Source organism: Pantherophis guttatus, chromosome 17 (genome assembly GCF_059756535.1).
Source record: "Pantherophis guttatus breed Tessera chromosome 17, ASM5975653v1, whole genome shotgun sequence".
Lineage (NCBI taxonomy): Eukaryota > Metazoa > Chordata > Lepidosauria > Squamata > Colubridae > Pantherophis > Pantherophis guttatus.
In genome coordinates this window covers 12,305,001-12,332,500 of record NC_142079.1, presented here as the reverse complement: position 1 = coordinate 12,332,500, position 27,500 = coordinate 12,305,001, and the positions used below count along the sequence as shown (strand labels likewise).

General features: G+C 44.0%; 1 protein-coding gene across 1 annotated transcript in view; it reads right to left on the bottom strand.

Annotated features, from left to right (window-relative positions):
• Window positions 1-27,500, bottom strand: part of LOC117676069 (transmembrane protein 132D) — a 406,180-nt gene that overhangs the window by 353,055 nt on the left and 25,625 nt on the right. Inside the window, exon 3 of the mRNA XM_087880598.1 lies at window positions 3,916-3,990. The gene's annotated coding sequence lies outside the window, so the exon portion shown is untranslated. The remainder of the gene's footprint in view (window positions 1-3,915; window positions 3,991-27,500) is intronic.

Here is a 27,500-nt window from a genome sequence, read left to right as displayed (position 1 = left end):
AGAGAAAGAAATAGAAAGAGAGGGAGAGGGAGAGGGAGAAAGAGAGAGAGAAAGAAAGAAAGAAAAAGAGGGAGAGGGAGAAAGAGAGACAAGGAGAGAGACACAAAGAGATAAAGAGAAAGAAAGAAAATGAAAGAGCGTGAGGGAAAAAGAGAGAGTGAAAGAGAGAGAGAGAGAAAGAGAGACACAGAGAGATACAAAGAGAAAGAGAAAGAAAAAGAAAGAAAAAGAAAGAGAATGTGAGGGAGAAAGAGAGAGTGAAAGAGAGAGAGAGACACAAAGAGAAAGAGAAAAAGAAAGAAAAAGAAAGAAAAAGAAAGAGTGTGAGGAGAAAGAGAGAGAGAAAGAGGGAGAGAGAAAGAGAGACACAGAGACACAAAGAGAAAGAAAAAAAAGAGAGGGAGAGGGAGAAAGAGAGAGAGAGAAAGAGAGAAGCATATTAATGCATTCCGTATCCCTCTTTGGCTTACTTACACGCAATTGAATTACTTCTCTTTTGTAATGGAAAGCAGTTCTCCGTCACCCGAATTATAAAGTTCCCCTTCGGCTTGGCTGTTTGAGTAAATTAAATGATAAGGAGGAAGGTGGAGGAGAGAAAAAGAGAGAGAGAGAAATTGAAGAGAGAGAGAGAGATTGAGAAAGACAGAGGGAAAGGTTGAGAGAGAAAGACTGCGATTGAGAGAGAGAGATTGAGAAAGACACACAGAGATATTGAAGAGAGAAAGATTGAGAGACAGAGCGAGACAGAGAGAGAGAGAGAGAGGTTGAGACAGAAAGAGATTGAGAGAGAGAAAGAGAGAGGGAGAGGGAGAGGGAGCGGGAGGTACAATAGAAAGGCATGCATTTTAAGAATGAAAATGTCAAAATAAAAAAAAACCAGAGCTAAACAATGCTAAATGGCAGAGGAGGTGGGGGGGTACAGATGACATACCAGGGGTGTTAGGAGAGGGGGTGAAAAAAAAAAGGCAGCCATGTTGAGCAGCCATCTTTGACAGATTCTATTCAGGTAGATAATGAAAAAAGTATGAGGCATTATGCTTGCTAATGTCATGCTCCGGAGCGTAACTCTTTTTTGCAATGTGTGGGTTTAAATTTGTGTTGTATTCTTTTTTTTCCCGGCTATTTCCACCCCCCTCTCTCTGTCTTTTCAGAGTTTCGTCTCCAACCTAATAGGCCTGTTGATCTGCAGCAAGGATGCCCTAGCCAAAATTGGGAGAGCCCCTTCCCAACAGCAAGATTATTTTGGTAGGACGAGTTTCCCAAATAAAATTGCTTCTCAGGAGGATGAGATTTTGGGCCACCCCACCCCACCCCAGGCTACAGGAACGAGACCGAAGCCTTGTTATCATGGATGTCTCCTATCCTAGCACAAACTAATTTTGTTTAGGGGCACATCTGTAGGGTGAACCTGTCACTCTTCAATGTTTTCTGCAAAGCCTCCTGCGAAATGTAGTTAAAAAGTCATTCAAGGCCTTTCTAAACTCCGATCCAGAGGTGGGAAAAGCCAAGGGAAATCATCAAAACCATTAAAAAGCAAAAGAATATTTTGGACATGCAATGCGACACCTGGAAAAATACGGTGTCCTTCACTTAATCCTCCAGGGAAAGATTGAAGGCAAACGAGGTCCAGGCAGAAGAAGAACATCATGGCTTCAAAATCTAAGGGACCGGTTTGGACAAAACTCAGCAGCACTTTTTCATTGCAGCTGTTGATAAAAAATAGGATCGCCAACATGATCGCCAACGTCCGATGATGGATATGGCAAAAGAAGGAGAAGGAGAAGGGGAAGGAGATGGAGATGAAGGAAAAGGGGAAGGAGATGGAGAAGGAGATGAAGGGGAAGGAGAAGGAGATGGAGATGGAGATGGAGATGGAGATGAAGGGGAAGGAGATGGAGATGGAGATGGAGAAGGAGAAGGAGATGAAGGAGAAGGGGATGGAGATGGAGATAGAGATGAAGGAGAAGAAGAAGTGGAAGGAGAAGGAGATGGAGATGGAGAAGGAGATGGAGAAGGAGATGAAGGAGAAGGGGAAGGATAAGGAGATGGAGAAGGAGATGAAGGAGAAGGAGAAGGGGAAGGAGATGGAGATGAAGGGGAAGGAGATGGAGAAGAGGAAGGAGATGAAGGGGAAGGAGAAGGAGAAGGGGAAGGGGAAGGAGATGAAGGGGAAGGGGAAGGGGAAGGGGAAGGAGAAGGAGAAGGAGAAGGAGAAGGAGAAGGAGAAGGAGAAGGAGAAGGAGAGCTCCTTCCATCCTGCCTTGTGTTCCATCCTTCCACCCTTCTGCCTTCCCCCCTCCCCCCGATCAGCGCTGTCAACCATGCAATTCTTTCTATTTCGTGACCAAATCGCCCGCCTTTTAGGAGAAAACCATCCAGCAGGGAAAGGAAGCCTCACAGCTGCAGACCGTAAAGCTGCCTTGCCAAATAAAATAAAGCCAAAAAACGAAACCCTCAACCACCAAACCACACAATTGGACTGTAACAGGTTACAAAACTGAAGCATGAGGAGACAAAAAAAAAAAAAAAAAAATACACGCAGCCAATGTGATTTAATGGTCAAAGCTGGGGACTTCATAAAATCAATGAACTGGAGGCCCGTCAGACAAATTGACTAAAAGATTTAACTGCATACTCAATTATGAATAACCGCAAGTGAGTTGTGAACATTTTAGGAGTATCCGAGGATTTGAGGCGATTACCTTTAATTATGTCTCTGCAGAGAAAGAGAAGGAGGAGGACTATTGCGCCGGCCACCATAATGAAGCTTGGTGTAAGTCAATATTTTAAGAAAGGAACTCTTTTCAAAGGGACAAAAGGAACTGAAATCAAGGGGGGGAAAAAATACCCTTCCGGTAAGACAAAATGAACGCATACAGACCTAGGAACGATTGTGCTTGGCAAAACCACCGTTTAGAAGTGTGTTTTTGAGTAGAATGACGGGTCTAGAATATAACTCAGAACAGGAAATGGAATAAATCGAGTTCGTCTCAGTTGGGACCAGTCTCTCAACTTTATTAGCATTCAGGAGCTCTCTGGAGCGATTTCTCCTTCTTCTTCTTTTTAATAATGCAGACAGATTGTATTACCTGTCACTTCAAATAAATCTAGAGCAATCTCGTTTCATGTAGGGTACGGTTTGCACAATTGCACAAACGATCTCTAGATGCACTGGTAAAATGGGCCTGGAAATCATGATAATTAAGCTGTGTTATTAAGGGAAAGTAAGAAAGTAAGTACCGTATTTTTCGGAGTATAAGACGGACCTTTTTCCCCCCTAAAAGGGGGTGAAAATTTAGGTGCATCGTATACATCGAATGTAGCCCCGCCCACGCGCTGGCCCCCACCCTTTTTGCCTCTGCCTACCCAGCAGTTTACCTCCTTGCAGCAAACAGCAAGAAGAAACAGCTCCTTTCAGCTTCAGCACAGCCTAATTAGCACAAGTTGATTGGATCGTCCTCCTGACTCTCAGCTGTTTTGCGCAGGGCTCTGCTGCTTCCTGCAAGGAGGTAAATTGCTGCAGCAGATGTTTTTTTTCCCTTGTGCTAATCAAGTTATGCTAAAAACGAAAATGAAAGTAAAACAGGCTGTTTGCTGTTTGCTGCAATGAGGCAAAATTGCTCAGAGGCAGAGGAAGATTTCTTTTTCTTCTTTTCCTCACCAAAAAAAGGTAGGTGCGTCTTATACTCCAAAAAGTACGGTAAGTAAGTAAGTAAGTAAGTTAGTAAGTAAGTAAAGAAGGAAGGAAGGAAGGAAGGAAGGAAGGAAGGAAGGAAGGAAGGAAGGAAGGAAGGAAGGAAGGAAGGAAGGGAATTTTAGTAGATCAAGGGTGGAAAGGATTTCTGGCAGAAGATATTTTACTAGCAAGAAAAACTTAACTGATACCTGCAATTTTACTTGGATTTGACCGCCTACCTTAAAATTTTCTCTTGGGAGAAAATGCCTTCATTGCCGTTTTTCTTGAGTAACACTCACAGACGTAAGCTTCTGCTGGAAACAAATAAACTAGTTTCAAAATGGTTTTCTATTCACATACACACATGCATTCTTTGCAGCAGAGATGTGATGGGATTCCCTTGCCTTGGGACTGAGAATGGGCATGTCCAAAATATCACGGAGCGAGAAACATCTCTGCGATATCCAATTTGCATCCTCTCCCCTCTTTACACCGCGAAGAGTTAGAAAGAAGATCAAAAGAATTAAAAGAGATTGAGACTTTGGAAAAAGGTTCAGAGGAGAGCAACTAAGATGATCAAAGGCCTGGAGACGAAAACCATATGAAGAACGGGTTTAGTTAGTCTAAAGAAGAAAGAAGGACTGGGGGGGGGGGCATGATAGGAGTCTTCCTAACAGTGAGGACAATCAACCAGTGGAACAGAAGTTGCCTTCAGAAGTTGTAGGTGCCCCATCACTGGAGGTTTTCAAGAAGAGACTAAACAGTCACTTGTCTGAGATGGTATAGGTTCTCCTGCTTGAGCAGGGGGCTGGACTAGAAGACCTCCAAGGTCCCTTCCAGCTCTATTCTATTCTAAATTCTAAAAGCAATCCAAAATCTCCACCTGATTTGATTGCAAATTTAGTATCCTGTGACTATCACTAAGTGTCATATTTTATGATTCTTGATTAATGCATTTTTATGTACACTGAGAGCTTATGCACCGAAGACAAATTCCTTGTGTGTCCAATAACACTTGGCCAATAAGGAATTCTATTCTATTCTATTCTATTCTATTCTATTCTATTCTATTCTATTCTATTCTAAATTCCTCTTCTCTTGTACTTCTCTCTCTATTCTATTCTAAATTCCTCTTCTCTTCTCTCATTCTATTCTATTCTAAATTCCTCTTCTCTTCTCCTATTCTATTCTATTCTATTCTATTCTATTCTATTCTATTCTATTCTAAATTCCTCTTCTCTTCTACGTCTCTCACTCTATTCTAAATTCCTCTTCTCTTCTCTCATTCTATTCTATTCTATTCTATTCTATTCTATTCTATTAATTCTAATTCTATTCTATTCTAAATTCCTCTTCTCTTCTCTCATTCTATTCTATTCTATTCTATTCTAAATTTCTCTTCTCTTCTACGACTCTCATTCTATTCTATTCTAATTCTATTCTATTCTATTCTATTCTAAATTCCTCTTCTCTCCTCATTCTATTCTATTCTATTCTATTCTATTCTATTCTATTCTATTCTATTCTATTCTATTCTATTCTATTCTAAATTCCTCTTCTCTTCTACGTCTCTCAATCTATTCTATTCTAATTCTATTCTATTCTAAATTCCTCTTCTACTTCTCTCATTCTATTCTATTCTATTCTATTCTATTTTATTCTATTCTATTCTATTCTAAATTCCTATTCTCTTCTACTTCTCTCACTCTATTCTATTCTATTCTATTCTATTCTATTCTATTCTATTCTATTCTCGCCTTCCCTGATAAACATGGCCCAAAGAGCTCCATGATTCCGTAATCTAACCACCGTACTCGTTGCGTTGAACCTGCCAACTCCGAATCTGTGACGACCTGCCTTTGTTCTGGGGAGCGGCTGTAAGGGCCTTGACCTTAATCTTCCACATGTCCGTTTTCATTTGTAGGGACAAAGAATCCCATCACAAAAAGCCAGGCCAATTTCTATCTCTGGTCTGAATTGACTGCCCAAACAATCAGGTCGTTCTTTGATCACCCAGCCCTGAATCTCAACAGAGATGCCGTCAACAAATTTTGCTTTTTTCCTAGCAAAAAAAAAAAGCTAGTTTCTCATAGCACATACTAATATCTGGCTAATTTCCACCTGACGAGCCAGCAATGGATGTGCGTTATAAATCAGAAAGTCGCTGATCCTTTAGGAATGGAGAACATATGTTGCAATCTGTTACAGAGGGAAGCATTAACAGATTTAAGCACAGTTTATTTTATTTTATTTTATTTCATTTCATTTCATTAGTTTAATTTAATTTAGTTTAGTTTAGTTTAGTTTAGTTTAGTTTAGTTTAGTTTAGTTTAGTTTAGTTTAGTTTAGTTTAGTTTAGTTTAGTTTAGTTTAGTTTTGTCACTGCACCTTGTACAACGAAATTAAATGACATCTCCGGTGTACATTATAACTATAAAAATAAGAGCCTTGGTAGTACAGTGGTCTAAGGCACCCTGTTATTAAGACCAGCTGCCTGCAATTACTGCAAGTTCGAATCTCCCCAGGCTCAAGGTTGACTCAGCCTTCCATCCTTTCTAAGGTAGGTAAAATGAGGACCCGGTTTGTGGGGGCAATAAGCTGACTTTGCATAAATATACAAAAGGATGAAGGCTATTGCTTAACGCACTGTAAGCCGCCCTGAGTCTCCGGAGAAGGGCGGCATATAAATCAAATTTAAAATAAATAAATAAATAAAAAATAAAAACACACACACACATCCTTCACATCCTATACCCATGATGGCGAACCTGTGGCACGCGTGCCAGAAGTGGCACGCAGCGCCCTCTCGGATGGCACGCGAGGAAGAGGAAATATTACTAAAAATTCTTAACTGCACAGAAATGGACAGACTTACCTTAGACTCAAGGATAAATGTGAAACACAGTACTATATAATCTGGAAAAAAAATTTACGAATGGCTAGGCAAAAGGAGGATAGCCGAGACAAGGGTGTAGTGTTGGATGAGAAATATATATGTTATGATGGATACATATGTATGTAAATTGCATAAATAGGTACAGGTATAGATTAATTGACAAGTATGTATAATTGTGTAGAAATATGATATAGATTGTTAGTATGATGTTATGTATAAATTACGTATACGGTTAATGAATTATAATATTAACTTTAACATAATTTAAAATGTTGGAAGATATTTAGAACCAGCGATGTCATATCTATGTCCGATGTTTTTAATTTTGAATGATTAACAAAACCCTTTTTAAAAATAAAAAAAATTAAAAAAAAACAAATTTTGCTTTTTTCCTAGCCAAAATATATATATATATATATTACTATGTAGCACATAGTAATTAGTTTAGTTTAGTTTAGTTTAGTTTGTCACTGCACCTCGTACAACGAAATTAAATGACATCTTCGGTGTACATTATAACTATAAAAATAAAAACACACACACACATCCTTCACATTCTATACCCGTGATGGGTATAGAACCTGTGGCACGCGTGCCAGAAATGGCACACAGCGCCTTCTCTGATACCCCAGTTCAGCTCCACCACTCATGCAAGCACGCCTCCCCCCAGCCAGCTGGTCTTCGGGTCTCTGCCTTACACGCGGGGGGGTGTGGTGCATGTGGGGGGGCCATGCACGCATGTGTGACGGGTGGGTGTAAGGGAGGCAGATGTGCATGCGGGGCGGGGCACATGCGAAGGAGCCACATGCATTGGGGCGGTGGGGTGCATGCGAGGGACCTGCATGCATGGAGGGGTGGGGCGCATGTGGGGGCCTTGCATGCATTGCATTTTGGGGGTTCGGGTGCACGCACAATTTGGGCAATCAGTCCGGAAAAGGTTAGCCATCACTGTTCTATACAATTGAATTGAAAACCCCTGATATTGCATTAATATTGCACTATATACAGTAGAATTCAATATAGTTACTGCTCTGGGGATAGAAGCTGTTTTTCAGCCTATTTGTCCTTGTTTTTATTGCCCTGTACCGTCTGCCAGATGGTAATAGTTCAAAAAAAAAAAAAAAAAAGGTGACCAGGATGAGATGGATCTTTAAGAATGTTTTGAGCTTTCTTATTTATTTATTTATTTATTTATTTATTTATTTATTTATTTATTTATTTATTTATTTATTTATTTATTTATTTATTTATTTATTTTATATGCCGCCCTTCCCCGAAGACTCAGGGTGGCTTACAATGCACTTACAGCAATAGCCTTCATTCTTTTGTATATACCTGCTTATTAGGGCTTTTGTTATTGCCCCCACAATCCGGGTCCTCAATTTACCTACCTCGGAAGGATGGAAGGCCGAGTCAACCTTGAGCCTGGTGAGATTTGAACTCGCACTAATTGCAGGCAGCTGGCAGCTAAGTGCTACATAACAGCACTTTAGTCCGCTGCGCCACCAAGGCTCTTAAGGCAGCGGAGGCTATAAAGCTCTTCCAAAGAGGGGAGAGGGCAACTCAATGATCCTCTGGGCAATGACATTGACCCTCTGGAGCACTGTCCTATCTGCCACAAACCAGACACAGGAGCGGTAAGTTAAAATACTCTCTATGGTGCAACGGTAGAAGGTCACCGGCAATTTTCCATTCAGTCGTTGTTTCCTGAGAAGTCTCAGGTAGTATTATCTCTGCTGGGCCCTTTTGACCAGGGCTGCAAAGTGAGCGCCCCAGGTTACATCCTCTTTTTATGATAACACCCCGAAACTTAAAACTGGGCACTTGCTCCGCTCGGTCTCCATTGATAATTCACAGCTGTGAATTGATTAAAATATCGATACCTGTTCAGCGCGGCCCTGCTAATGAGCAAAGGCATTAAAGGGGGGGGGAAGGATATGATATGATATAATGAGCCTTTTCTTCCTCTCCCCGTCCACCTACCCACCCATATTTCGATCTCCCTCCTCTCTTTTGTCCCTGGCCATGAAGAATAGTTTGAATGACATCTGAAGTGTGGAAAAATGGAACCGGGGGAACTGGGCGTAAAAGAAAAGGGAGAGGCAGAAGCAGGAGTGGGATTCAAAAATTTTAGCAACCGGCTCTCTGCCCAGTTGCTGGGTGGGCGTGGCCATGGTGGGCATTGTCAGGGCATTTATTAATCCCATGTTTGGCTCTGGGACTAATTACCCTGGTTTAGAGGAGGAGATGAATCGAGGCTTATCCTTGTTTGCAATATTCCGAAAAGAAACGCGAAGGAAGGTTTCTAATAAAACTCATTTATTTGTTATAAAGAAAATAAAACACCTCACTAACTAAGAAAAGTTAATTGTTACATTTTTGAAAGTAATTCTTGCCGGCTATCTGAGCCGGACCTCTGGCAAGAGAACAAAGGAAAAGAGTGTGAGAAGCAAGTGAAGGAATGTGGGTGGATACGGAAACACGTAGCTTACTGATAAGAAGTTGGCAAAGCTACGGAGAGTCTGACAGTCCAGAAATAATGAAGCTCAGCTGGGAAATAAAATAACGCAGTGACAGGCGTGGCCTACTTGACCTCCTGCATCATGGCGGTGTGGGGCATTTTTCTTTTTTTTTTCTTTTTTCTTTTTATAACCTTTATTAGCCTACCCTCTGGAATCAGCTGCCCCCGGAGATAAGGAGAATCCAAGACCTCGGTGCCTTCCGCCGTGCCCTTAAAACTTTCTTTTTTCAGCAAGCCGGGCTGGCTTAACGTATTTTTTAAATATTTTTAATTGGTTTGTTATCTTAAATTGAGGCCAAATTAATATATATCCTTTTAATTGTTTTTTAATGTTTGTATTGTATGTTTTTATCTGGCTGTACACCGCCCTGAGTCCCTCGGGAGAAGGTGCGGTATATAAATTCGAAATAAAATAAATAAATAAAATAAATAAAATTTAAAATCCAAAAATTCAAGTTAAAATACACCTATCACAAAAATACATCCGTAATAATTATACAATTCAACGTCATTCTGACAGTACGTAATTCTTAACTTTGTTCATCTATTCCCGCGTATTCCTACTTAATCGACATTTTTCACCCTCCCCAGGCTCCGGAGGCTTTTCTTGAGCCTCCGGGAGGGCGAAAGCGGCCTCCCCTGGGCTCTGGGGAGGCCCTCCAGAGGCCGGAAACGGGCCCATTTCCAGAGTTCTGGGAGGCCCATTTTTCATCCTCCCAGAGGCTCCACGCAGGCCCTGCACTTACCTGGCATCCAAAACGGGCCGCATGGAGACACCTGGGAGGGGAGGGGCAGGGTGGGCGGGGCCAGCCAGTCCTTACAACTACTGGTTCGGTGAACCACATGTAAAATTAGTCCGAACCGGATGAATCCCACCCCTGAGCAGATGGGATTTGAGGTTAAAATATGTTCAGGGCCCCCAACGCATCAGAACCAGTGGAGCTCCCTGTTTCTCACTCATCTCTTTTTTGTTCCTTTTTGCCCTTCTTTCTTTCCTTTCCTTCCTTCCTCCCTCCTTCCTTCTCTTTCATCATTATACCTTTCCTTTCTCCTTTTCTTCCTTCCTTCCTCCCTGCTGCCGTCCTTGTTTTCTTTTTGTTCCTCCTTCCCTTTTTTCCTTTCCTTCCTTTCTCCCAACCATCCATCCTTTCTCCTTTTCTTTTTCATTATTCCTTTCCTCCTTCCTCCCTTCTGCCTTCCTCCTTTCCTTTCCTTTCCTTCCTCCCTTTCATCCATTCATTCTTTCTCTTCTTTCTTCGATATTCCTTTTCTCCTACCCCCCCATCCTTCTTCCTTTTCTTTCTTTGTTCCTCTTTCCCTTCCTTTCTTTCTTTTCCTTCCTACCTCCCATTGATCCATCCATCCATCCTCCTTTTCTTTGTTATGCCTTCCTTTCTTCCTTCCCTCCTGCCTTCCTTTTTCTTCCTTCCTCCCATTGATCCATCCATTCACCCACTAATTCATCCATCCATCTTCTTTTTCTTTCTTTTATTCCTTCCCTCCTTTCTTCCCTCCTTCTTTCCTTTTTCCTCCTTTCTCCTTCCTTCTTTCTTTCCTTCTGTTTCTCTCTTTCCTTCCTTGCTTCCTTCCTTTCCTCCCTCCCTTTCTGTCCTTCTTTCCTTCCTTCCTCCCTCCCTCCCTCCTTTTCTGTCCTTCCTCCTTCCCTCCTTCCCTTCTTTTCTGTCCTTCCTTCCTCCCTCCCTCCCTCCCTTCCCCCCCCCCAAATCACCACTTTCTTTCACCAAAAACCCTGCAATAAAACAAGGCCAGGAGATGCGCCTTACATCCTTAGTATTTTCTAACCTTTTCAAAGACAACAAAAAGCCAACTCTGAGCAGGGACAAATCACAAAACCAATTTTTTTCTTAGTGAATATAGATATTTAGCGTTCAGCCCGTGTTACTATATCAAAAAGCCACAGCAGTGACATTTACAAGAACCTGGGACATTTTTATTTTATTTTAATCCCTCTTTCCCTCCCGCCTCCCCTTCTTCCCTTCCTCCTCCTCCTCCTCCTCTTCCCAGGCCAGTTCAGCAACCATCAATCTGCATTCTTCTCTTGGCTGCTGCAATATATTGGAATATCAATATCTCCACAGCCAATAAAAATGCATCAGGTACTTTTCCATTGTAGCCGGCCTCATAAAACCACACTTCATTTGATAAACAACAGTGATAAAAACAGATCAGAGAAGCTGTGCTGAATCCAGAGATTTCTTTCTGGTTAAAGAAAAAAGAAAAAAAACCGGCAGTAGGAAGAGGGGAAAGGAGATTTTGATTTAATGTAAGGTTACTAGGAAGTGCTTAGAAGGTGAAAGGGACTATCGGCTCCTATTAAGTAGATCTGCTTGAGATCATAAGATCAAATTCTTATGGATTCCTGTCGTTCCTCATCAATCTAGGGGTCAAAATTTTGCCCAGCTGAGGACCATACTTTATATTTAGAGAACCAGCGATGGCAAAAATTTAAGATTGGGAGTTTTCTGTCCCTCATCCGATAGTTCTTTCAAAGACTGTTTTGACGTTATTATTTTTTTAAAGGAAAAATATGTAATTGGAATGCTGGTGGGCAAATTTCAGAAGGCCATTTTTAACAGATTAACAGAGTTGGAAGGGACCTTTGCAGGTCATCTAGTCCAACCCCTTACCCAAACAGGAGACCTTACATCTGCCTCTACCTAGGATCGAACTCACAACCTCCTGATTGTGAGGCAAGAGCTCCACCTCTAGGCCACCGCAGAGTCACATCATTTTTGTAACCCTTGAGTTAAAAATAATACAAGAGGATATTCTAAAGACTGCTAGACAAATGGCTGTCCAGTCTCTTCTTAGAAAACTCCAGTGATGAAGCACCCACAACTTGCCTCCCCGTTTGCAAAAAGGGGGCCCGCGGAGGGTTTGGGAGGCCTACAGAGTGCTCCTGGGGCCTGGGGAGGGCAAAAACTTTTTTTTTCTTGTTTACTTCTTTGAAATGCGTCTTATACTCCAGTGTGTCTTATAGTCCGAAAAATACGGTAACTTGGATCTCTTCCGAGCAGGGAGGTGGACTGGACAGCCTCTAGCTGTCCCTCTTTCAACACTGTTGTTTTGAAAGTCGCGTCACATCCATCCTTTCTGCCTCTACCCTAATTCTCTCCAAACAGCTGGTCGTGTTTTGGTTCCTTCGGCTCTCGGCTTGAAAAAAAAAAGCACCCAAATCAAACAGCTTTTCACGGGCAAAGAATACATCATTTCCCGTTTTCTTTGTGAAGGCTTATCTCATCTCGCCGCATAATCATAAAAAATAATAATAATATTCCAGTCCGGGAGTGGGTTGAGTAATTATGGTGTGCGGTTCCACTCCGTCAGCTCCCTCGGCTCTCGCCAAACTCTTTGATTTTCTTTTTTTGCTTTTCAAACCAAGCCATCCGCTGTTTAAAACAAGTTTGGGAAAGGGAAGAATTGGAAGAATGACCAAAGTTGCAACGAGCCATCGGAACGAGGGAAAGGAAGTGGGAATGAGGTCTTGTGATCTGGAATGACCCCCAGGCGGAAAGTAGATCAGTAAGGAAGTGTGAATTAATTTGCTATAATGTCAACCAGGGATGGGCTTTAAAAATTTTAGCAAGGGGTGCTCTACCTGATTGCTGGGTGGGTGTGGCCATGGTGGGCATGGCCTAGTCGGCCTTCTGCACCACAGCAGGGTAGGGGGCGTTTTTGCCCTCCCCGGGCTCCGGAGGCTTTCCTCGAGCCTCTGGGAGGGCGAAAATGGCCTCCCCAGGCTCCGGAGGCCCTCTGGAGGCTGGAAACAGGCTCGTTTCCGGCCTTCCCAAACTCCCGGTAGGCTCGTTTTTCATCCTCCCTGAGCCTCTGCACGCGCTCTGCACTTACCAGCATCCAAAATGGGCTGCGTGGGGACTCTTGGGAGTGCAGTACTGCAGCTACTTCAGCTGACTGCTAGTTCAGCAGATCAACGGATCAAATCTCACTGGCTCAAGGTTGACTCAGCCTTCCATCTTTCCGAGGTGGGTAAAATGAGGACCCAGATTGTTGGGGGCAATATGCTATTTAGTATACTGTCTTTGGTGTAAGCTGCCCAGAGTCCTCGGAGAGGTTGGGTCTATTAATTGACTCCAAATGACTTTCCATTATATATGAATCATCTATTGACACCCATTTATTAACTCCCAATCGTTTACCAATTCTGATTGAACTGTGGCCTCACCAGTGCAATATCACTTCCCATGATCTTGATGCTATCCTTTCGTTGATGCAGTTTAAGACTGTGTTGGCTTTTTAGGCAGCTGCAGTGGTTTAGCACATTTTTCAGTCCGAATAGAGCTGGAAGGGACCTTAAAGGTCTTCTAGTCCAACAACTCAAGCAGGAGACCCTATACAATTTGAGACAAGTGGCTGTCCAGTCTCTTCCTAAAAACCTCCAGTGATGGAGCACCCACGATTTCTGGTGGCAAGCTGTTCCACTGGTTAATTGTCCTCACTGTTAGGAAGTTTCTCCTTAATTCCAAGTTGCTTCTCTCTTGGATCAGTTTCCAACCATTGTTTCTTGTCTTGCCCTCTGGTGCTTTGGAGAATAATTTGACCCCCCCCCTCTTCTTTGTGGCAGCCCCTCAAATACTGGAATACTGCTATCATGTCACCCCTAATTCTTCTTTTCTTTAGACTACCCAAACCCAGTTCCTGCAGCCATTCTTTGCATGTTTTACTTTTTACTTTCCAGGCCTTTGATCATCTTAGCTGCTCTTCTCTGCCCTTTTTCCAAAGTCTCCACATCTTTTTTGGAACATGGTGTCCAAAAATTGGATGCAGGATTCCAGGTGTGGCCTTATTAAGGCTTTATAAAGGGGTACTAATACTTCACATGATTCTGATTCTGTGCCTCTGTTTATACAACCCAGGATTTGTATTAGCGTTTTTTGGCTGCTTCTTGATAAGCCGGCAAATTGTTGTCAGAATTCCCTCTGCATGCTGTCCTCTGAACTCTTTTTCCAAAGGCAGAATTCCACATTTCTGCTAATTCATGAATAAAATTAGCGGACAGGCTGTGTGGAAATTCCATCCCTGGATATCCCAAAGGTGCTTTTTTCAGGAGGCAACTGGACTTTCTTACTTTTTCTTCTTTTGAAGATGTTTCATTTCTCATCCAAGAAGCTTCTTCAGCTCTGATGGAATAGCGGGGAACGGAAGGATTGATATTCCTTGCAGACAGCTGGTCGTTTGCATCCTTTTAGAGGGTCATTGAGGCCACTTGGAGGTTTGTCTGTGTCCTCAGGGTCACCTGAGTGGTGCAAATGGTTCCTGTAGTCTGCAATTTTTTTCCTCTGGAAATCCATCCCTCCTCCCCACACCATTCCAAGGATAGAAATAGAAATAGAATAACAAGAGTTGGAAGGAATGTTCATCCCAAATTGCATAGCTAAAAATCTGCAGAGATTTTTCAGTCATCCAGGTCATAGTTGTCCCAAAGGATCTTTTTCGAGAGGCAACTGGACTTTCTTGCTTTTTCTTCTTTTGAAGACATTTCCCCGGATCATTAGTAGAAAAGTCCTTGTGACTTTGATTTCTGCTTTGGCACGCAGGCCTTCGTGTGCAAAGACAATCATTTGCTGCCACCTAGTGGCCGGTCTTCCTCATTTCGTCTCTTCCTGCCTTCCAATCTTGCAAACAAGACAAGGTTCGGGCACTGTGCCAAGCCATGGTTTGCTGAGCCAGCATTGCAAACTGCAGGTAGCCCTCAACTTACAATGCTCCATTTAGTGACCTAAGTTACAACGGCACTGAAAAAAATGACTTACGACCATGTTTTCTACCCTTGTTGCAGCATCTCTGGCGTCACGTGATCGAAATTCGGAGCCTTGGCAACTTACGTGCATGGATGGCACGTATTGCACTGCCCTGGGCTCACGTAATCGCCATTTGGGACCTGCCCAGCCGACTTCCGACAAGCAAAGTCAAGGAAGGAAGCTGGACTGGCTTAACAACTGCATGATTTGCTTCTCAACTGTGATTTTTTTAAAAAAAAAGTCAAAAAATGAGGCAAAACTCACTTACTGACTGCCTTGCTTAGCAATGGATGCTTTGGGCTCCATTGTGGTGGCAAGTTGAGATTGTATTGTATTGTATTGTATTGTATTGTATTGTATTGTATTGTATTGTATTGTATTGTATTGTATTGTATTGTATTGTATTGTATTGTATTGTATTCTATTGTATTCTATTCTATTCCATTCCATTCCATTCCATTAATTCCCTATTCTATTCCTATTCCTAATCTATTCTATTCTATTAATTTCATTCCATATTCTAATTCCTAATTCCTAATTCATCCTATCCTATCCTATCCTATCCTATCCTATCCTATCCTATCCCATCCCAATTCCTATTCTATTCTATTCTATTCTATTCTATTCTATTCTATTCTATTCTATTCTATTCTATTCTATTCTATTCTATTCTATTCTACTCTACTCTATTCATTTCATTTCATTTCATTCCCTATTCTAATTCTTAATTTATTTTATCCTATCCTATCCAAGGGGATGCAGTGGCTCAGTGGCTAAGACGCCGAGCTTGTCGATCGAAAGGTGGGCAGTTCAGCGGTTCGAATCCCTAGCGCCGCGTAACAGAGTGAGCTCCCGTGACTTGTCCCAGCTTCTGCCAACCTAGCAGTTTGAAAGCAGGTAACAAAATGCAAGTAGAAAAAATAGGGACCACCTTTGGTGGGAAGGGAACAGTGTTCCGTGTGCCTTTGGCGTTGAGTCATGCCGGCCACGTGACCACGGAGGCATCTTTGGAGAGCATTGCTGGCTCTTCGGCTTTGAAACGGAGATGAGCACCGCCCCCTAGAGTCGGGAACGACTAGCACATATGTGTGAGGGGAACCATTACCTTTATCCTGTGCTATTCTGATTTCTATTCCATTCCATTCCTTTCCCTGTATGGGATTTGAGCTCTTACTTCTTCCCAGCTGTTTAAGAAAAGTTTTCTTACATTCAGCCACGAGAGGGCAGTGCAAACAGTGTGTTAAATTAATCTGAAGACATTAAACTTGCAAAAAGTTGGCATTTATTATTAAGGAAGTTCAGGATTCCCATCGGGCCTTCTATGGTAGCCTGGGGAGGGCATTGCAGCTTCTTGGCACCATCATCCCTTGGCCATTAGGTTGCCATGGCTGTTCGGCTGCTCTTTTCCTCCATGCCAAAAACAAAACAGATGTAAGGTAGAATCATTTCCGATTTCTACTTCTTGCTTGTGAGGTCATTGTTTTTAAAAATGCTAGGACTTAAGAACACCATGGCTCCCAATTTTTTTTTTTTTACTTTATTTGTATCTCGCCTTTATTATTTTTACAAATAACTCGAGGAGTGAACATATCCAACACAGCTTCCTCCTCCTATTTCCTCCACAAAAACCATCCTGCGAGGTTGAGTTGGGCTGACAGAGAAGGACCGACCCAGAGTTACCCAGCTGGCTTTCGTGGTTGAGACTAGAACTCGTCGTCTCCTGGTAATCGGCCCAAAGTCACCCAGTTGGCTTTCATGCCTAAGGCGGGACTAGAACTCACTGTCTCCTGGTGATTGGCTCAAAGTCACCTTAGCCAGTTTTCATACCTACGACAGCACTAGAACTCACTGTCTCCTGGTGATTGGCTCAAAGTCACCCAGTTGGCTTTCATGCCTAAGGCAAGACTAGAACTCACTGTCTCCTGGTGATTGGCTCAAAGTCACCTTAGCCAGTTTTCATACCTACGACAGCACTAGAACTCACTGTCTCCTGGTGATTGGCTCAAAGTCACCCAGTTGGCTTTCATGCCTAAGGCAAGACTAGAACTCACTGTCTCCTGGTGATTGGCTCAAAGTCACCTTAGCCAGTTTTCATACCTACGACAGCACTAGAACTCTCCTGGCGACTGGCCCAAAGTCACCCAGCTGGCTTTCATGCCTAAGGCAGGACTAGAGCTCACTGTCTCCTGGTGACTGACCCAAAGTCACCCAGTTGGCTTTCATTCCTAAGGCAAGACTAGAACTCACTGGCTCAAAGTCACCTTAGCCAGTTTTCATACCTACGACAGCACTAGAACTCACTGTCTCCTGGCGACTGACCCAAAGTCACCCAGCCGGCTTTCATGCCTAAGGCAAGACTAGAACTCACTGTCTCCTGGTGATTAGCCCAAAGTCGACTTTCATACCTAAGACAGCACTAGAACTCACCGTCTCCCCCTTTCCAGCCAGGTGCCTTAACTACCATATCTGGCCGAATCTGTGCATCAGCGTGCAACCAGCGAGGTTCAATCTTCAGGCAAGAGAAACCGGATCTCTTGAGCTTTGTGTCAGAACATCACAATTGGGGGGGCTGGGGGGGGCTGCCTGAATTGGAAAAAGGGGCTGAGCAGCACCCAGGCGCTGGCTTTCATCCCCCGGTGCACCTGCCTGACCCCAGCCATTCAGATACGCCCCCCCTCCCCTTCCGTGATGACCCAGTTTGGTCTCTCTTCCTTTTATCTGGCTTTCCTTGCAAAGCCTTCGGAGGGGGTGTTGTAACCAGAGATAAGAAGCTGGAAGTTCCAGGTGTTTTTTTGAGCCGCTCATGCAGGCCTTCACTTGTCGGAGGCTTGACAAGTTCCCAGCTGCCCTCCTACGACCCACGTTCCATCACACCTTTTTTCTTGTTGGTTTTTTTTCAAATGACACAGGGGAGTTTACAGGAAAACTCTTTTTTAGGGGGAGAGGTGCCCCAGACACCTGAGATTTGAACCTGGCTGGGAGGCAGAGGAAGGGAGGGAGGGAGGGAGAGGGAGGAGGAGAAGCAGGAGGAGGAGGAGACAGGGAAGAAAGAAAGACGGAGGAGGAGGGAAGGGAAGGGAGGAAGAGGGAGGAGGAGAAGCAGGAGAAGAGGCAAAGGAGGGGAGGTGGAAGGGAGGTGGGAAAGGAGGAAGGGAGGAGGAGAAGCAGGAGGAGGAGGAGAAAGGGAAGAAAGAAAGATGAGGAAAAGAAGCAGGAGGAGGAGGAGAGAAGGGAAGGAAGGAAGAGGGAGGAGGAGCAGGAGGAGAATCGAAGGAGGAGGAGGGGAGGTGGGAAGGAAGGGAGGGAGAGGAGAAGGAGATGAGGGAGGAGAAGCAGGTGGAGGAGGAGAAAGGGAAGAAAGAAAGATGGAGGAGAAGCAGGAGGAGGAGGAGAGAAGGGAAGGAGAGAAGGGAAGGAAGGAAGAGGGAGGAGGAGAAGCAGGAGGAGAGGTGAAGGAGTAGGAGGAGAGGTGGGGAGGGAGGAGCAGGAGATGAGGGAGGAGGTGGAGGAGGAGAAAGGGAAGAAAGAAAGATGGAGGAGAAGCAGGAGGAGGAGGAGAGAAGGGAAGGAGAGAAGGGAAGGAAGGAAGAGGGAGGAAGAGAAGTAGTAGGAGAGAAGAAGGAAGGAAGGAAGGAAGGAAGGAAGGAAGGAAGGAAGGAAGGAAGGAAGGAAGGAAGGAAGGAAGGAAGGAAGGAAGGAAGGAAAGAAAGGAGAAAGGGAGAAGGAGGAGGAGGTGTTCCCACTCAGGATTTGCTGCTGAATTGTTAAAAGTTATGCACCAGGCAAAAAAGGAAGGGAGGATGATTAATTAGACCAAGTAAAATGGTTATTTAATTTGAATGTATTTCCCTAAAGTGAAATAAAACCTCTTTTCCCTTCGGGTCTCCCCCACTTCATCCTGCCCGCTACTCCAAGCCTCCTCCGCAGGTGCAAATCTTGTACTTGGGTTTCTCTCGGTGGGGCTATGTTTGCATGATGCAACCCTTAACCAGGTCAGTTACAGACAAAGGGTTGGTTTTAATCTTCATTACTTGTCAAGCCACTTCTTTCTATTGGAGCCTGTTGTTGGCTCCAGGCATCTGGTTAGTTTCTGATTTACTCTACTGGTTCAAATGGATCCATACAGTCCCCTAAATAAGCACGCAAGCATTCGGCGAAGGCATCTATTTTTGGCGGGCGAGCAAAAGCGTTTAGTGCCAATAAACCAGGATAATCCCAGATCAGTCACCTTGTGTGCAAAAGCTCTGATCCCCCAGGCTTTTTTTGGGGGGGGGGCTTGTTCCATTCCAGTTTGCAGAGAGGGGGGGTCTTCTACGAACCCCAGGAGATGCCACTCACTCTTTGGAGATGACAGGAGCCGAACTTAATCTCTGGAAAGGAATCCGAAGATGGCTTCTCAAGATTTCGGATGTGGCTATTTTTATTGCCTTGTTAAAATGCCTTTGATAAGCCTGACCTTTCCTTAGATCCTGGTGAATGTCAGTTTATTATTGGACTGTCCACAACTCTTTCTCTGCCCTCCTTGTTGGGCAAGGCTGGATTGAAGTGATCACTTAATCCGACTAACCAGATTTGAATCAGTTTAGATTGTCTGTCTAGGATGCGTTTGGGAAGGTGGTTAAAGGCTTGTAGGATGTCAGCCCAGCTGAGGGCCCAACTCCCTTAACAACTGTTTCGCTTAATGACAGAAATTTTGGGCTTCAAAATAGTGTGTTAAAAGTATAAAGGTAAAGGTAAAAGTTCCCCTCGCACCTATGTGCTAGTCGTTCCCGACTCTAGGGGGCGGTGCTCATCTCCGTTTCAAAGCCGAGGAGCCAGCGCTGTCCGGAGACGTCTCCGTGGTCATATGGCCAGCATGACTCAACGCCAAAGGCGCACGGAACGCTGTTCCCTTCCCACCAAAGATGATCCCTATTTTTTTCTACTTGCATTTTTTACCTGCTTTCGAACTGCTAGGTTGGCAGAATCTGGGACAAGTCACGGGAGCTCACCCCGTTACGCGGCACTAGGGATTCGAACCGCTGAACTGCCCACCTTTCGATCAATAAGCTCAGCGTCTTAAGCCACTGAGCCACCGTGTCCCTTAAAAACAATATAAGTATATAAAAAGTATATAAAAGTATATTCTGAATTTAAAATATTAAGGATTAGAAATTGTGGGGATTTTGAGATACACTCCCGGGATCGATTAAATATGGTTAATATTTGGCGTTCTTAATAATCCTACACATGTGGAATATTGAAGTGATGGTGGACTAATGAGTAGCTCTTAAAATATTAAATAATAGTAATTTAGTAGGGGATAACAAATACATGGCGCAAAGAAACGTTATCTGTGTTTAAATGAATTAATGGGAAAAACAATAAAGGATTATGAAGAGAGAATAGTATTGTTGAAGTTGGAAGATTTTAGGACTACGCATATTTATTTGTATTATTATTCTTAGCATTGTTTAAAAAAGACTTGGCCCAGTCAATACACTGTCCACAAAATAAGTATGGTGTGAAAAGAAAACATTTGGGGTTGCTCTTCTACCCTCTTTTTTCCCACTTTTCACAACAAACCTTCTTCTCCTTCTTTCTTTCCCCTCCCTCTTTCCTCTCTTCTACTTTCTTCCTCCTCCTCTCCTCACCTCTTCCCTACTTGCCTTCTCTCCTGCTCTTGTCCCCATCCTTTCTTCCTCTCCTTCCCCTTTCTTCCATTCCTCTCTCTCCTTCTCCTCCTCTATCCCTCTCCTCCTCTTTTCTTTCTTTCTCCTCTGTTGTGCAACATTTCCCTTATTTGGTAGCCGAGCAACTCCAATTTTCTAATAATGTATACTTCCTTTTCAATTTCTTTCCCATTTTACCCAATCCATCATTTTATAATGGTACATTTATATTTATAATCTTCTTTCTTTCCCCCACCCACCCACCCCCATCCCTCTTTTCCATTTACTCTGGTGCCATCGGGAGTTTCTCTTTCTGAGCTCCCACAACTTCTGAAGGCAAGTTGGTTCCACGGATTAATTGTTCTCGCCGTTAGGATATTTCTTCTTAGATTCTAGGTTGGAGGATCTTTCTCCTTTCTTGTTTAAGGAGAATCTACTCGATACCAGACAAAGTTCAAAGGAGTTTGGAGATCACGGGAGACCAATTTGGACTCTTTGTTTCTCAGCGCAAATCTTGTCCTTGGGATGCCCCAAATGACTTTGCTCCAGACACCTCTAGCCTGCCTCCCCCCCGCCCCCTCCCCAAATGGTTTGGACAGCTGTTTCGCCCCCTTTCAGCCCAAACTCTGCATTTAAGCCCTATTGTGTTTACACAGAAGGTCTTTGTTCATTTCCTCACCTCCTCTTTTGCTTCCTGTCGCCTTTCTCTTTGATCTGCTCCGTTCTTGTGCAGCCCACGGAGCAACAAATGTTCATTTGGCAAGGGTGATATCTTTGAACAAATAGATTTCCCTGCACCAGAGCTGGACTATATGGGTAGTCCTTGAGTTACGACCATAATCGAACTCAACATTTCCATTGTTAAGCAAGACTTTAGTCTCCTTTAAGAGCCTGGAGACTAAAGTATGTGAAGAGTGGCTGCAAGAATTGGATATGGCCAGTCTAGAGAAAAGAAGGAATAGGGGGAACATGATAGCAGTCTATCAGTATTTGAGGGACGCGGTGGCTCAGTGGTTAAAACGCTGAGCTTGTCGATCGAAAGGTCGCCAGTTCAGCGGTTCGAATCCCTAGCGCCGCGTAACGGGGTGAGCTCCCGTGACTTGTCCCAGCTTCTGCCAATCTAGCAGTTAGAAAGCAGGTAAAAAATGCAAGTAGAAAAGTAGGGACCACCTTTGGTGGGAAGGGAACAGCGTTCTGTGCATCTTTGGCATTGAGTCATGCCAGCCACGGAGATGTCTTCGGACAGCGCTGGCTCTTCGGCTTTGAAATGGAGATGAGCACCGCCCCCTAGAGTCAGGAACAACTAGCACATATGTGCGAGGGGAACCTTTACCTTTACCCAAAGAAGAGGCGGTCAACTTATTTTCCAAAGCACCAGAAGGCAGGACAAGAAACAATGGTTGAAGACTAACCAAGGAGAGAAGCAACCTAGAATTAAGGAGAAGCTTCCTGAAGATATTTAATCAGTGGAACAGCTTGCCACCAGAATTTATGGGTGCTTCATCACTGGAGGAAAAGACTGGACAGTCACTTGTCTGAAATGGCATAGGGCTTCCTGCTTGACCAGGGGGTCGGACTAGAAGACCTCCAAGGCCCCTTCCAGATCTATTCTGTAACTAAGACAGTTGTTAAGTGACTTTTGCCCCATTATTTAGACTTTTTTTTTTTTGTCACAGCCATTAAGCAAATCACTGCCAGGAATTGCCTTCCATAGGAAGAAAATCTGTGCGGAAATGGACAGGTTGACTCTGGAACTTAAAGATAAGAAAGAAACAGAGTATTACGAAATCTGGAACAAATTTTATTATTGGCTGGACAGGAGGAGGAGTGCTGGGATAAATGATTATTGACGAGTTGAATGTTTAGAAGCTTTTATCTTAGTTTTCTGTGATAGATAAGAATGAATTTGGTATTGATGTAACCCTCAACAGATGAAAGAATCTGAATGTTTGAAATGTGATGAATAGTGTAAATTTGTATAGAGGTAAGGAATTGTATCGATTGCAAGGTAAAACTTGATGAAAATGTGTAAACCGGAGACGTCACACCATGTCCAATGTTTTTAGAGTAGAGTAGAGTAGAGTAGAGTAGAGTAGAGTAGAGTAGAGTAGAGTAGAGTAGAGTAGAGTAGAGTAGAGTAGAATAGAATAGAATAGAATAGAATAGAATAGAATAGAATAGAATAGAATAGAATAGAATAGAATAGAATAGAATAGAATAGAATAGGATTTTTTTATTGGCCAAGTGTGAGTGGACACACAAGGAATTTGTCTTTGGTGCATATGCTCTCAGTGTACATAAAAAGACAAGATACATTCATCAAGAATCATAAGGTACAAAACTGTCCTTGTATCTAGTTGTTCTGGTGTGCAGTGCTCTATAGCATCGTTTTGAGGATAGGAGTTGAAACAGTTTGTGTCCAGGATGCGAGGGGTCAGTAAATATTTTCACAGCCCTCTTTTTGATTCATGCAGTATACAGGTCCTCAATGGAAGGCAGGTTGGTAGCCATGGTTTTTTCTGCAGTTCTAATTTATATTATTAATAAAAAACTTTTTATTAAAAAAAAAAAGGAAGAGAATCTGTCACTATAGGCTAAGTCCATGTATGAAAACCCCAGCTCTCTAGAGGAAAAGACTGAAAAAGCTGGGAAAAAAGATATTTTTCCCCCCAGTTAAGACAGGACATAAAATCATCCAGACAGCACATGCATAATATTGAAAAGGGGAGGGGGAATATAAAACTTGGCTGCAGGCAAGGACCCATCAACAGCTTCCAAGAAACCCCGTCTGTTGAATTGGCCTATCAAGTTCACACTTGACCTCTGGGCCTTTCCACCTAGATCGAGTTACAACTACCAACCTCGGCCAACTACTTGTACTCAACACAACACTTTTTCTCTATCCGTCTCCTAAGAATAGTGAAACTTATCGGCTTCACCCAGGGAGTTGTTAAGTGGCATTTGATGCCTGAGCGATGCAGGATGAAAAGACCGAAACTCAGCACAGGAGTAGAACAAGCAGAGTTGATTTGAAGAAAACAGGGTCCTTTGGAACTAAGGTTTGGCTCGGGGGTGGCCTCCCAGGAGCAGCATTCTCCAACCAGAAAGTAAATCCAAGGGGAGAAATCCTTCTTTAAAGTTTGGGAAGAATGAGGGGTGTTTTTACTCGTTTTTGCATCCCTGCTTTTAATTCACTCCGGAGACTTTATTCATGAATTATTATTATTTTTTTTGGAAATTGCACAAAGGTTGCACTGAACAATCGGAGGAGCTGGCCCATAGAATAGCCAGGTGTCGTACACGACTGAATGGATGACAGTGGAACGGCTTGCCACCAGGAGTTGTGGGTTCTCCAACACTGAAGGCTGTTATGAAGGCTAGACAGTCACTTGTCTGGGATGGTATATGGTCCTGCTTGAGCAGGGGGTTGGACTAAATGACCTCCAAGATCCCTCCCAACCCTGTTATTCTATATTCTAAATGCCAACTCTGTTTTCTTTCTCATCATTACAAACATATCACAAGCACACCAAGTGTTGTGGCTCATCAGCGGCCTGTGCAGCTAGTAGCTGATTCAGACAGTGAGGAGGCTGGTGTGGTGCTGCACCAGCAGCCTGTGCAGCTGGCGCTCGAGTCGGACAGTGAGGAGGCTGGAGAAGATGTGGTGCCAGAGGCCTTCAGAACCTCCAGAAGCTTCCATAAGTGAAGAGGAAGAAGAAGAGAAGGAGCCTCTTCTCGATACACGGTCGCGCAGAGCTGCCAAAAGGCAGGAGTGGCTCCTCAGGAGGAGGTCTCCTCGAGAGTAAGGCTTGGGGCTAATTGGCCACTCCCTTAGCCTATTTAAGGAGGAACGCCGACTGAAGCAATTTATAGGGAACAACTTTAGTTCATTCTACTTCGCGTCTGGATTCTCTGCAAATTGCTTCTGGGCTTTCTGCCAACCTTAGTAAGATTGTGATTACTTTATCTTTGGTTTCTTGTAGGTTGTTAAGAAAGTTTATTAACAGCCTTTGTTTTGAAACAGACCGAGTTATTTTAGTAAATTAAGTTTTGTACAGACTTGGTGTGTGCTGTGTTCTTTGGGGTCTGTAGCTGGGGCAGAACACCAAGAGGCTTCTCCATGAGTCTCAGGAAAGACCTGTGAATTTTTGTGAAGCCTATCAGAATGCTATAGGGCCTCCTGCCTGAGCAGGGGGTTGGACTAGAAGACCTCCAAGGCCCCTTCCAATCCTGTTATTCCGTTAATTAATCAGTGGAACTTCCAGAAATTGTGGGTGCTCCATCACAGGAGGTTTCCAAGAAGGGATAGGACAGCCATTTGTCCAAAATGGTATAGGGCCGTGAGGGCGAACCTATGGCACGCGTGGCACAGGTGGCACGTGGTGCCATATCAGTGGGCACATGAGCTCAGCTCCAGAGCGCATGTGCACGCCGGCCAGCTGATTTTTGGGCCTTCTGGGCCCACTGGAAGTTGGCAAAGAGGCTATTTCCAGCCTCTGGAGGGCCTCCGGGGGGATGGGGAAGGCTGTTTTTGCCCTCCCCAGGCTCCTAGAAAGGCTCTGGAACCTGGGAAGGGCAAAATAAATGGGCCTACCAAGCCATCACGTGCTAAAAGTGTGGGAAGCATGGGGGGGTCATGCACACATGCACGGGGGCGGAGCACATAGAATTATGCGTGTGGGCATGCATGTGCGCGACACCCCCCTCCCCCCGCACACTTCCCCCACTTTTGGCACACGATGGCAAAAAGGTTCGCCATCACTGGTATAGGGTCTCCTGCTTGAGCAGAGGGTTGGACTAAATGACCTCCAAGGTCCCTTCCAAGCCTGTTCTTCTGTTATCATCATCAGCCAGGAGGGAAGCCGGTGGTGCAAATGTTTCTCTCCCGTGTAGGCCTCAGAGTCCTTCCAGTCAGGTCCGTGTGTGACACCCCCCGGCAAGAAAAAAGTTCTGTCAACCTTGGAGAAATTTATCGTCTCGTGGCATTTAAAAGAAAAAGAAAAACCCACCAGGTGCAAAACGCAGCCTCGGAGGCCTCTTCCTGGAACACCCCTCAAATTAACTGAAGGCCATTCGTGACGGCACACGTTCCCCAATTAATTTTTTTTTTTTTTTCTGAAGGAGAGAAGCCCAGAGGGATGAGAAAGACGGAAATCAGGCATTTGCCGGAGAGTGGAGTTCCAGTTCTGTCCTGCCCAGTGGTGAAATCCATTTTTTTTTACTATCGGTTCTGTGGGCGTGGCTGGGTGGGCGTGGCAGGGGAAGGATACTGCAAGGACACTCCATTCTATTGCATTCCATTCCATTCCATATTTTCTTTTCTATTCTATTCTATTCTATTCTATTCTATTCTATTCTATTCTATTCTATTCTATTCTATTCTATTCTATTCCATTCTATTTCTACTCTACTCTACTCTACTCTATTCTAATTCTTTATTGATGAAGCAGAACCACCAAACACGTGTGATTCTGGTGCAGTTGAACACATGGAATTGAGAGTGGGGGGTATTTATATCTTCTCTTGGGCACTGGAGCTTCCTGTTCCTGTGCAAGACCGCGTCTTCTATTGGTTGTTTTTCAGACAGTCCCATGGGGCCATGTAGGGGTTACGTAGAGGTCATAGCTGGCTCTAGAGGTTGTCTGAGCTAAGTTTGGTTGAGGTTTCTGAGGGCGATGCAATCATTAATGGCTTTGTCCTGTTTTGGCTCTTGGGTTAATCTGCTTTTGTTCAGCCCTTGCTGCAGGGAGCAATGGATTACCAAATCTTGGCAGCTCTGGTGGGACTCGAACCCACAACCCCTGGCTTCCCACATGTCGTGTTAGGTGTGAAATTTGTTAAGCGAGTTTTGTTTTCCTTGCTACGTTTGTTAAGGGAATCACTGCACTTGTTAAATTAGCAATACGGTTGTTAAGTGGACAGTTTCCCCATTGACTTTGCTTGACAGAAGGTTGCCAAAGGGATCATGTGACCCCAGGATGCTGCAAAGGTCATAAATAGGAGTCAGTTGTCAAACATCACTTGGTCACCGCACTATAAAAAAAGGATGTTGAGACTTCTAGAAAGAGTGCAGAGAAGAGCAACCCAGATGACGAGGGGACTGGAGGCTGAAACATACGATGAACGGTTGCAGGAACTGGGCATGGCTAGTCTAGTGAAGAGAAGGACCAGGGGAGACAGGATAGCATCTTCCAATATTTGAGGGGCTGCCACAGAGAGGAGGAGGGGGTCAAGCTATTCTCCAAGGCACCTGAAGGCCAGACAAGGAATAATGGATGGAAACTAATCAAGGAGAGATTCAATCTGGAAATAAGGAGGAATTTTCTGACAGTGAGAACAATCAACCGATGGAACAGAAGTTGCCTTCATAAGTTGTGGGAGCTTCATCCCTGGAAGCCTTCAAGAAGAGACTGGAGTGCCCTCTGTCAGAAATGTTGCAGGGTCTCCTGCTTGGAAAGGGGGTTGGACTAGATGACCTACAAGGTCTCTTCCAACTCTGTCAATCTGTTAAGTACTCGGCCTGACTAGTCTAGTGAAGAGAAGAGCCAGGGGAGACAGGATAGCATCTTCCAATATTTGAGGGGCTGCCACAGAGAGGAGGAAGGGGGTCAAGCTATTTTCCAAAGCACCTCAAGGACAGAGAAAGAATAATGGATGGAAACTGATCAAGGAGAGATTCAACCTGGAAATGAGGAGGAATTTTCTGACCGTGAGAACAATCAACCGATGGAACAGAAGTTGTGGGAGCTTCATCACTGGGGGCTTTCAAGAAGAGACTGAACTGCCATCTGTCAGAAATGGTGTAGGGTCTCCTACTTGGGCAGGGGGTTGGGCTAGATGACCTCCCAGGTCCCTTCCAACTCTGTTAATCTGTAATCTTTCCAGTGGATCAAACTGGCCCTTAACCAAGAACTTCCTTTCGTTCTAAGGTGGGTTGTTCCCTTTCCCCCCCTTTTAGCTTTTCACTTTTTCCTTC